Below are 12,777 nucleotides of genomic sequence, written 5' to 3' on the forward strand. Positions count from 1 at the left end.
ACAAGTTAGATTCAACCAGGATGGACAATCTTTTTCTATAAAGGGTCAGATAGCAAATATTTCAGTCTATGTGGATCCTACTCTGTTTTACAAATAATCATCTCTATAGTGATAGTGATAGTGAATTTGGCTTAAGGTTGTAGTGCTGACCTTGATTTAGTCTCACCAGAGCCAGAATGTCCATACTTGGAAATTGGTTAGACCATCTACTTCATTAGGGGCTTCCCTGCTGACTCAGCGGTAAAGAGTCTGTCTGCAATGCAGGAGATACGGGTTCAATCCCTGGGTCCAGAAGATCCCTTGGAGAAGGAAATGTCAACCCACTCCAGTATTCTCACCCAGAGAATTCCATGAGCAGAAGAGCCTAGCAGGCCTACGGTCCATGGAGTTGTGACTTAGTGATTAGACCACCACTATCTATTTCATAGCTTGATATAATGATTAAATAATATGTGAAAGTATTTAGCTCTATGTTTAGATATAAGAGAAATCTAAGTTTTTATCTTCAGTTTTCCATGCTTGGCCTAATATCTTCCTTAGAATAGGTACTTCATACATCTTTATTTGACTTTATCTTGCTGCTATGAGTTTAACAGTTTTGGGGAAATAAGACAGATTTTATTGAAATGACTTTGATCTCTTCATAGTTACTACTTCTTAAAATTAAGCAGACTCATGAAACATGACACAGTATCCCACAGTTTAAAATATTTTAAATTATATATATGTGTACACAATATATATTTATATATAAATGCTTATTTATTTTATAAAATATATTTTAGAAAATTACATATTTATATAAAATGTATGTATTATATTTAAGAAATATATAGGAAAGAATCATAAAAATTACAAGTTTCACATAGATATAGAATCATGAGACACTTCTGTTTGGACAAAATTTTTGTAATATTTTCAATTTTTTCTTAGCATTATTTGCTGTCATTGACATTTTAAAGTCTTGTTGTCCTTGCTGCGTAGAAATGTTCTCAGTCACTTAAGATGCTACTTACATAAAGTAACTTGACATTTAATGACTCAAAGCCTAAAAATTTTAAAAAGAATGAAGCAATTAACCCACCAATCTGAAGAATGGATCAGAAAGCATTTCCATGAGCACTTCAATTTATTGATTATACAAGATTTTGGTATATGTTATTTATGCTTCATATTTCACTGCTGAGTAAATTTATTTAACTTGTATAATTGTGATGGTGTATTACATGTTTCCATATTTGAAGCAAACATAAAAAAAAGAGAATGCTGAGATTTAAAAATGTTTGTATTTTAAGACCTGTAATAATGAAAATTGATGAAAATTTTTAATTGGGAAATTATGCACAAAATGTTATTTGGGGTTTTCTTTAGTGGGAGGAAATATTTGAGTCTGAGATTAACAGATTGAATTGATATCTAATAGCATACAGTGAAAGGTCTGGATATTGGCAATGCATCTTCAAAACTCAGCAAGACTTAAATGTGTTCCTTAATACCCAATCTTAAAATCTAATTGAGGACTTAGACATGTACTAGTTATTCTAGTCAACTAAGCAACTTCACTTTCACTTTTCACTTTCATGCATTGGAGAAGGAAATGGCAACCCACTCCAGTGTTATTGTCTGGAGAATCCCAGGGATGGGGAAGCCTGGTGGGCTGCCGTCTATGGGGTCACACAGAGTCGGACACGACTGAAGTGACTTAGCAGTAGCAGTAACAGTTATTCTAGTACATGTCTAAGATTTTATTCTCTACTTAAAATGTATGATCACTTAGGGCTCAGAGGCAGTATCTGCTTCCATGAAAAACTTGGTGGAACAAGGAAAGTTTCATAATGTTTGCTCTTATCGTAAATAGGTAGACAATGAATGAAACCCTGTCCCAATGAAGTAAGAAAGAATGAGTTATTTTTCTCTCTTCATTTTGCCACTAAAAAAGCATCTGCAACTGGAATTATTAGTTGTTGCTTTCAGCTGATGGCTTTGCCATTGCTTTCCTGTAAATGTCTGCCACATGCATCCCTCTTCCCTTGCATTGTACTTTCCACATTTCCTCCAGCCACTCTTTTCATCAGAATTCTCCAGTCGTTCCTATTACATTTAAGGTAAAAATATTTTCACATAGAATAAAAAGACATTTTTGGCCCCTACTAGCCTCATATTTTCTCCCTCCACTTCTATGCTATACAATATTAAAGGTACCACACTCTCCCCTGCTTCTGCACCTTGGCCCATGCAGTTCCCTCCATCTGCAATACTTACATTTCATAATAAATAGCAACGTATCACTTTTGCAAACTCCAACCCATCCATCAAGTCTCAGTTCAAATGCCTTTTTCTGTAGGCTTCTACTTGCATGCTCCCATTCATTAAATATATTTTATGACACAACTCTTCTTTTACTATGACTATTACCTTTTGGTACTAATCTTTTTGAGGGCAGGAGATTACATTTTTGTATCTCTGATTCCTATAGCATATTTGATATACAATGGATGGTGAATACATATTTTAGAATGAACGATAGATTGTTTTACCAGTTTCAATAGGCTGTAATAAATAATGATATAGCCTAATAAGGAGTTCTATATCACAGAGCTGCTGCTACTGCTAAGTCGCTTCAGTCGTGTCCGACTCTGTGTGACCCCATAGACGGCAGCCCACCAGGCTCCCCCATCCCTGGGATTCTCCAGGCAAGAATACTGGAGTGGGTTGCCATTTCCTTCTCCAATGCATGAAAGTGAAAAGTGAAAGTGAAGTCGCTCAGTCATGTCCGACTCTTTGCGACCCATGGACTGCAGCCTACCAGGCTCCTCCATCCATGGGGTTTTCCAGGCAAGAGTACTGGAGTGGGGTGCCATCACCTTCTCCGATATCACAGAGCTATGACAATATAATTGGTACACTGACTTTTGTCTTGGTCCCAAGTACATGAATTATGTTCCTATATATTTGTAGAAAGTCACCTTTGTGTATTTTGCATACTTTTAATAGTAAAACTGAAAGTTTAATTATTGTAAACTGTTGCTAATACATTAGTAATTATTTGAATGCCAGTTGCCTCTATATAAGCAAAAGAAAAACATATATAAAGGATTTATATTTCTAGGCGATACAAAATGACACAGGCAGATACAAGCCATGTTGCACGGAGTACAGGTTAGGCCGGTTCAGTCCAGCCTTCTCCACTCCTCTGTACTGATACAGTCTTGCATCATCTTAAACAACTACACGACGAAAGCTTGTCTTCTGTGATTTCTCTTTCATAAAACGCCTTTAATGATGAGCCAGATTAAGTCCTCAACACACGTTTACTAATAATGTTGGGTGACTTCTTTAGTTTTAATCTTAGAGTTGAGTGAGAGCATTATTTTTTTCATTTTGATTATTTAAATTATTTCATTGTGGAACTGTATCTTGGTAGTTGAGAGTAAAAATGAAAATACTTCTAATTCATCCAATAGAGTGGTAATGATTAAGGGTCTCTCACAGAAGAACTAAAAAATTTATGCTGTTGTCTATATGTATGTCTGTGTATTGGAGAAAATATCTTGAATGTGGGCCTCACCTACCCTCAAATGAAAAGGTTTAAAACAGGGGGGTCTCAGATGGATTTAAGGGATTAAAAATACACTTAAAACCATTACTCTGTGTCTCTGAGATTTCTAATAATTTGCTATTCAATTATGGCCCAAGATTTATTTTAATAACTTTTGGGATCTATTATAATAAATTATTGCAGAAATATTCTCTATTACATCATAATGTAAAGAGAAGACCATACTTGCTCGACATTAGTGGTGCTGAGCCTGTTTGATGTCAGGAGGGCAGGGTGAAAATTATAGCTAGGTTTTATTTTCTAATGTTTTCAGAAAAATTTATTCATTAATTACAAATGTGGATATACGTTATTTTAAGGTGCTAATTTGAAGGTACCATAGATTCTAAAGAAAGGCTAGTTCTTGGGCAGTTGTGGTATATCATGAAAGAGGGTGTCTTTTGGCAGTTTGATAATATATTTAGACTATATAAATTCAATGAAACATTACATTAGGCAAAATGTTTTGAAAATACTGTTTGGTAATTGAAAATGAAGGTCCTACCTTAATAGGTCTGATTTCTTGATTAACTCTTTTTTGAGGGTGATGCATGTTTAAAAGTTTATTGTCTTTAAGTTTATGAACTATTTTGAGAACTTGGTACAAGTGGACAAATTTATCCTAAGTTTTAAAAACTGTCAGAGGTAAGAGATCTTTTAATTGAAATATAAACATGATGCCACTAAATTTTGATGACTGTTATCAAATATTGTTTTTATATATAAGATTTAAATGGAATTTATGTTCAAAATATGATTATACTTTTAAAGTAAAATCCTTAATAATTCAAAGAACTTTAAATTGCATATTACTAACAAATTATTTCTTCACTTTAAATAGTTTTTATATGCTTTATTAAACTATACTTGCTATTTAAACTGATATTTTGTCTTTTGTTTTCTTTTTTCTGACAGCTCCTTCAGGTTGGAAGGAACACCTTTATTTGGAGGCATGTCAGTTCATTTTTCTCACTTCAGATTCATCACTATGACTTCTTGAGGCCAGATCTAATTTTGAAATAACCAGAAAACTGTCCATCTTGGAGCAGCAAACCCCTCAACTTGGAGCACAAATGATCACTGATATGGTCTGCTTAAAACTATCTGCCTCTAGTCTGACAGCCATGAGCAGAGCCCTGGGGGCAAAAAAAAAAAAAAAAAAAGCCACAGCCTTAAATGTCTTCACTCAGAAATTACCAAGAAGATTAAAAAAAAAAAGAAATGAAAAAGACTAAATAAGCAAGCCTACAAAAAACCAAAAAGCAAACAAACAAAATTCATCTCACTTTATCATTGAAATTATCCCCAGATGTGAACCTCCCAAAGTTTATATTTAGTAATTAAGCCAGTAAATTATAAATTGATGTAACATTTGGGAAGGTGAAAGTATAGAAATAGGTGTCTATAGCTAGAATTACTCAGCATTTCAAAATATGTAAACAAAACAAAAACATACACAACAAAAACTGAACAGAGGAATATTGCCGCAATGAACAGTATAAGGACAGAATGTTGTTGTTTGCAAAGAGAGAGGACATTTGTCATCTTGTGTACACCTTCAAAGCCATAATGGTGTAAGAGTATTGCTGTCAATTGCTTGAAAAGTTTCTGCATTCGATCCTTCACTCCATACTGGTTGAGAGAGGGGAGGTCAGTTCTTACTGATTACTTCCCAATGCACTTCTACTATTTGCACTGTCACTTCCATTCAGGGTAATGATGTGTGCTGTTATTTGCACAGATGGTCCCATGAGTTTTGAGACCACAACAAACAGTTTCTTGCAGGAGTCCAAAAAGGAAACACGTAAGAATTCTCCAGGCATTGATTTCTCTTTCTTCTATAAAAAAAAATCAGTTATAAAAAAATGGACTTGTCTCAGATTAAAGAACTACAGAATAATAATGAAAAAGCATCAGGGTGGTCGAATGAATGAAAAAGGGATCAAAAATTGTTTTTTGTTTTTTTTTTTTAGTGAGGATCATTTTATATCATTAACAGTGAAGAAGTCAAATACAGTGAACTGTACACTAAACATCTGTGTTGAACATCTATTTGTTCTCTTACTTAACAAAATCATTTGTAATTTGTATTTGACATATAAGAGATTTTTATAGCCATTTATCTATGCCTCATGGGGAAATGTACTACACAAACAGCATTTTCAGTTTATTTTTCTAAATAAATGTGTTGTTTGTATTATTTGTAGTTGCTCATTTGATTTGCTTTTCATTACCTGGAAGATAAGTTTTCTTTGGTCATAGGTAAGCTTTTGTCATACAAATTCAGAACTTCTGGAATACTAAAATTTCAAATATTTTGTGGTATAAATTGTGTTTTCTATTCCCTAAACTCTGAAGAAGAATTGATATATTTTTCATCAGAACTTTCTTGTCAAGGGTTATTTTTTAATATTCTAGTTATGCTATCTGAAGTTAGTTTTAAAATACTGAGGACATTGCTGGAAAAGAAAAAAAATTAATTATTTTATCAATAAGGATGTCCTATAAATTGTCTTCTTGAAATTCTGCTCTAAAAGAAGATAATTTATGTATATGTGTGTATATATATTTATATAGGCCATTAATCATATCTAATGAGTCCTCAGTCAGAGATCTGCTGAGAACTTCCATCATTGTATGTAAAAATGACTAGGCAATTATACTGGAGCAAAAACAGTGTTCTTATCAACAAGGGCTCATTGAGTGCCCACAAAGTTCTCATCCTTACTTGCAACTCATCAGCTGGAGCCTGTATTTATGATCATTGCTATCACCAGTAAGTAGTGTGCAGCTTCCACAAATTATTCTTTTTTTTAATTGGAATATAATTGATAAAATTATGTGAATTTCAGGTATACATTATAATGATTTGATATCTGTGTATACTGCAAAATAATTACTGCAATAAGTCTAGGTAACATCTGTCAGCACACATAGTTATTTCTTGTGATGGGAACTTGCAAGACCCCTTCTCCTAGCTACTTTTAAATATGCAATAGAGTATTATTAACTATGGATATGTCTGGGATGCTCTGGAGAGTGGAAGACATAGCACCGGTCCTCTGAGGTCTTTGGAAAGGATTACACTCAAACCTTAGATGAGTCTTTTGTGAGAGACTCTCAGAAAACCTGCTAGTAAAGGAACAGGGTCGTTTCATAGAAAGACTGATCTCCTGTTTCTGTTGCCTTTTGCTGTGCCCTGTGGGCGGTAGCCCTTTAAGAACTCCTTTTCCCTTGATTGAAATCCTGTGGGACCCACAAGCATAAGCCCCATTGGCCACCAGAGCCAAGGCAATGTAGAAGTGTTCTCTGGTACCAGGCAGAAAACTTGGGTTGTTTGGCAAGGAGATAAGTTCTTTTAGGGGACACACCATGGGAGCTGGAGCAAGGCAGAGGGAGAGCACAAAGACTGCCTGTATAACTGTCTTCGTACAGACCTCCCCCACCCAGGCCCTTCCTAGGTGGTAAGCTGTGCTTTGGACCAGAAGTCTGCCCCTCAAGCCAAAGCTCCAGGAGAGGTAAGTAGGCCTTTTCCTCAGAAAGACTGGTCTTTGATTCTGGTCTCTGTGCAGTGCCCGAGGGTGGTGGTTGGCCAAGAAATGGTTCTCTGGTTGAGCCCAGGATCATATATCCCCCTGGCCTCCAGAGCCAAGCAATTAAGGGATGTCCCCTGAGCGGCCACCCACCCCACCCCTCCCCAAACTGGGGGCACTAGATGTGTGTTAAACTCCCCTCTGAGAGGTATTTATGTTTAGGAGAAAGGCATAGAGAGAGTGTAGAAGGCACCACAGTGAAAAAAGAAAAAGAAAAAAGCTTAGAATTAGGGGGAAAAAAAAAAAAATGGTGTCTGCTATAGGTAAAGGGAGGCAGGGGGTGGAGCATGTAAGTGGCTCCAGCTGGGGAAAAAACACCAAAGCAGAATGTTGGAGAGGACCCAGAAAGCAATGCTTAAAAAAAAAAAAAAAAAAAGATGGTGCCCACTGGATAGAGCAACAGAGCAAGGAAGAGGGACTGTCGAAGGCAGTGCCACCAGCCAGCAGGTCCCTGGATGTGAACTCAATTAGATGCCTGCCCCTCAGGCTGATGCTTTAAGATTAGCAAGCAAGGCTGGAGTCTTGTTCACTGAAATCTGAAGTTTCTGGGTTGGCAGCCTGTGCATTGAGCCCTTGGTCAGGTGAGTCAAATGAGCCATTTAAAAGCATTTCTTAGTTTGTAGTAGTCTTGTGGAGGTGGGTTCTTAAAGTTAGATGTTTTAGGGACTTGTTTCTCAGCTGCAGGTCTTAAAAGTTGAGGTGCTCAATGTGGGGTTCAAACCCTTTGTTCCACAGGGAGAAAAGCTCCTGATTGAATTCGCTCCAGATTGTGGGTCTCTGCCCTATGGGTGGCGTTTATGGTGAGATTGTGTTCCACCCTCTCCCACCAGCTTCACTGTGGGCTTTCTCTTATTAGCCTATGGAAATGAGTTGCTTGATTTTTAGCTTTTCTTCAGAGGAAGTTTTTCAATATGTAGCTACAGATTCGGTGTGTTTGTGGAAAGAGATGAGTCCAAGAGCCTCCTGGGACTCCTGCATCACCATCTTGTACTGGAACCCCCAACAACCACAGACAAATTATGTTTAACAATTAAAAGAGTAGGTGTTTATTCCCAAAGTATGTTCTGAAACTAAATTTTCATTATATTGTTCTTCACACTTAAATTGATTTACTCTCTGCAATCTCTCTTGGTAATACTTAGAGTATCCTGTAACATAATGAAGAAAATTAGTTGTCACGCACGATTTCAACTCCTGAAAATGAAGACATTGTACATGAGAATAATCCAGCTAAGAATCAGATTGCCAGTTCTTGTGAATGTGAGGCACTAAAGTATAGATACCTGGACTCTTTCAAAGTCTTTTAAAATACATGCTGATTGCTTTGAGCTGTGAATTAAAACTGTAAATAGAAAGCTACTCTCCAAACATCTAACATTAAAATCCATTAAGAATGAATGATAAAAATTATAGTTCTTCATTTTGTGAGTATTCTTAATAGTACACAGTGATATATCTGCTCTAGTCTATGGAGAACCTCTAAAAGATTTTACAAAGATGTGACATAACCAGGAGTGCTATTTAGCAGGATAACTGGTAGTAATTTATAAAGGGAATGAGGCTAGGGAATATGGGGCACAGACCAGAAAAAAGTCCAAAATTTTCCTTGAATTAAATTTATTTATTCTCTTCAACTTAGGTTTACTTTCCAAGTAATTTCACTTGTCTTTCACTGGATCTTCTTTCATCCTCTTCAAGAGGATAGCTTTGCTGTTTTCACAATTCAGTATTAATTTTGCAAAATCTATTAACAATCTTCAGTTCCATTGAAAAGTACAACTTATACATACTTTTAGAGTTGAGAATATCAGTGTAGGTAATCTCTGCTTCCTTGCAGTTGCTTTTAGAGTACAGGTGTATTACATTTGCATGCACCTCTCTCCTTGCTGGCCCCACTTCATGTAATTATCAGATTTATTAACATAGATAAGAAATTCTCTTTATTTACTAAGTGCTCACTCTGGAACATGAATTGTGTTGAGCACTAGGAAAAAACAGATTACCAAAAAAGATGCAGATGATATTTTAATGGAATTTAAAATCTAGTTGGAGAGAAATATATTGAACATGTAATTTCACCAGTTAACAAAAAAAAGTACAGCTATACTAAGTTCTATGCAGAAAGGTATGCAATATGTCCAGACCATGTATCCAGTGGATCTTACTCAGTGAGGGAAGTAAACTTAGGAATAATATCTGAAGGGTGACTAAATTGGTAAAGGGGGCAAAATCATGGGCAAAGCAGTGCAAAGGGGCATAAAAATAGGATGTCAGACCACCTGAACACAATTAGCTTGGAACAAAGGGTAAAAAAGGGTAGCACAGGAAAAACTGGTGGAATAGAAGCCAGATCTTACCTAGTAAAGCAGAAAACAAACATCATGAAAGGTAAAAATAGTAAGTATATGGAAGTCATAGCATATGTATCTGCTGTAACAAATGTGGGTTTAATTCCTGAAAAGACTAAAGCTGATCCTACTCCTTCCCTGCCATACAAAGGTTTTATTTCTACTCCCAAACAAAATAACACATACAGTTGCACAATAGAACAATGGTTAAAGTATGTCTCAGTTCAGATCAGTTGCTCAGTCCTGTCTGACTCTTTGCGACCCCATGAATCACAGCATGCCAGGCCTCCCTGTCCATCACCAACTCCCGGGGTTCACTCAAACTCATGTCCATCGAGTCAGTAATGCCATCCAGCCATCTCATCCTCTGTCGTCCCCTTCTCCTCCTGCCACCAATCCCTCCCAGCATCAGAGTCTTTTCCGATGAGTCAACTTTTTGCATGAGGTGGCCAAAGCACTGGAGTTTCAGCTTTAGCATCATTCCTTCCAAAGAACACCCAGGACTGATATCCTTTAGAATGGACTGGCTAACTGAATGCAAACCAGCATGATTAATAAAAAGGTCACTTCCTCCTTAAGAAAACTTGCTAAAATGTGTTCACACAATATTTTGGTATATTTGTTCTTGTTCCAACTGGCCACACCAGCATAAGGAGGTAAGGAATGTAGTCCCTTGGGTGGGCACATTGCCACCTTAAACTTGGTAATGGGACATTACAGAGGCTGGGGAGAATGAATGAGAGTGTACACAACTGTCTGATTCTGCCACAAGACATTAGAAATGTACCAATTCATCACGCCATGAATTGAGTGTTGGAGATTTTGTTTTGTTTATTTTTTTTTAAATGTGTTTATTTCATTTTTGGCTGTGCTGGGTCTTTGCTGAGCATGGACATTCTCTTGCGGTGAGCGGTGTCTACTCTTTATTTAGATTCTTGAACTTCTCCTTGCGGTACCTTCTCTTGTGGAGCACAGGCTCTAAAATTCCTAGGCTTCAGTAGTTGTGGCTTGTGGACCTAGTTGTTCAGAGGTATGTAGGATCCTCTCAGACCAGAGACTGAGCCCATGTCCCCTGCATTGGCAGGTGGATTCTTAACCACTAGATCACCAGGGAAGCCTTAAGTGTTGGAGATATTAGTCACTATAGTGAAGTCGCTCAATCATGTCCGACTCTTTGTGACCCCATGGACTGTAGCCTATCAGGCCCCTCCGTCCATGGGATTTTCCAGGCAAGAGTGCTGGGGTGGATTGCCATTTCCTTCTCCAGGGGATCTCCAGGAATCGAACCCGGGTCTCCTGCATTGCAGGCAGAGGCTTTACCGTCTGAGCCACCAGGGAAGCCCAAATTATATGCAAAACTTAGGAAATAAAATTTTCAACCCATCTCCAAGAGCAAAATAACAGTTGAGTCATAGCCTGTGAACATTTAATTTTTTTTTTAATGAATTCTACTATACTCATGTCTATTCCTTTCTGTAAACATATACCCAAGATTGGTAATGATATGGAAAAACCTCTATACGTCTCCTGTTGGGAACATCTCATCACACTGATTGTGATTGTGGTCCGGAAGATAATGTGCATTTATAGATGATATAAGAGATTTGACTTTGGAGATTTTTACACTTCATTGTTGTATTCTAATGTGTTGGTTAGTACAATTAATCAGTACCTCATTTGTGCACACCTTAGGGTGTTTTATCAGTTGTTTTTTGGAAAAAGGGAACATTGGAATTTGAGGTCTCAAATCTTTTTTCTTAATAGGCACCAGAGTTTGGGGGACTCGTTAATTTATGCTGATTCTAAGAAAGCATTTTCTCTTTTTTGGTTTGAGCATAGCTAAAGAGATGTTTTTTCATTGGTTCTGAGTTGTGTCCAACTCTTGGAGACTCCATGGACTGCCTGCTCCTCTGTCCATGCCAAGCTCCTCTTGTCCTGCCAAGCTCCTCTGTCCATGAAATTCTCCAGGCAAGAATATTGGAGTGAGTTACCATTTCCCTTCTCCAGGGGCTCTTCCCAACCCAGGAATCAAACCTGGGTCTCCCGCATTGCAGGCAGATTCTTTACTGTCTGAACCACCAGGGAAGCCCTAAAGAGATGTTTATTCATTGATTGTGGTGACAAGATTCAGATATTTCAAAGGCTTTAATAGAGGAAATCAATACACCATAAAATTAAAAAGTAAATATTTAAGAAAGTAGATTTATGGGTTTCCATATAAAATGTAGGTCCCCATAGATGTGTACACTTCCCTAACAAGTCAGAGACATTTTAGGTCCTGTGCCAGTTACGAATGCATGCAATAACAGCTATTAATAAATGTATTTGAGATAATTTGACATTTAGAGGTGAAAAATGGAGAAGGCAATGGCACCCCACTCCAGTACTCTTGCCTGGAGAATCCCATGGACAGAGGAGCCTGGTGGGCTGCAGTCCATGGGGTCGTGAAGAGTTGGACATGACTGAGTGACTTCACTTTCACTTTTCACTTTCATGCATTGGAGAAGGAAATGGCAACCCACTCCAGTGTTTTTGCCTGGAGAATCCCAGGGACTGGGGAGCCTGGTGGGCTGCCGTCTATGGGGTTGCACAGAGTCGGACACGACTGAAGTGACTTAGCACCAGCAGCAGCAGCAGAGGTGAAAAATAGAGCACATTATGGTATGCAGTGTCATCTGTTACTGAGAGGGTAGTCCACATTTTACAAGTTATGGCAGTCTTTTTAATCATAAAATAAAGCTAATCTGTAAGTGACAATTTAACCAACCACAGTGAGCTTTCTACAACATGGAAACATGTGCTCTGTTAGCTCCCTTCACTTTTTCTGAGGAAGTATTTAAACATCTGAAAAGTGCTTTTTACTTAATGTACAGATTGAATAGTCAATTTGCCAACCTGATATATTTTTCTGAATCATTTTTTGTTCCTATATTGAATGCAAATAAAACATAGAGTATGTTTTATAGTCTCTGTTTGTCATAATTTATTTATTTTTGACAGTGCTGGGTCTTTGTTGCTGCACAGGCTTTTTCTCTAGTTGCAGAGAGGGGGCTACTCTCTAGTTGTAGTGCTCAGGCTTCTCATTGTTGTGGCTTCCTTTGTTGCAGAGAACAGGCTCTAGGCACATGGGCTTTAGTGGTTGCAGGACATGGGCTCAGTAGTTGTGGTTCCCGGGTTCTAGAGCACATGCTCAGTAGTCAGGAGTTGCGGCACATGGGCTTGTTTGCCTGGTGGCATG

At 37.6% G+C, this 12,777-nt stretch overlaps 1 protein-coding gene across 4 annotated transcripts in view; it reads left to right on the forward strand.

Annotated features, from left to right (window-relative positions):
* LOC112586936 (protein FAM170A) overlaps window positions 1-12,777 on the forward strand; it is a 466,031-nt gene that overhangs the window by 93,249 nt on the left and 360,005 nt on the right. For all 4 annotated transcript variants that reach the window (XM_044947797.2, XM_044947796.2, XM_044947795.2 and 1 more), the window contains one exon: window positions 4,514-7,116. The gene's annotated coding sequence lies outside the window, so the exon portion shown is untranslated. The remainder of the gene's footprint in view (window positions 1-4,513; window positions 7,117-12,777) is intronic.

This window comes from Bubalus bubalis, chromosome 9 (genome assembly GCF_019923935.1).
Source record: "Bubalus bubalis isolate 160015118507 breed Murrah chromosome 9, NDDB_SH_1, whole genome shotgun sequence".
In the NCBI taxonomy this organism is placed as follows: domain Eukaryota; kingdom Metazoa; phylum Chordata; class Mammalia; order Artiodactyla; family Bovidae; genus Bubalus; species Bubalus bubalis.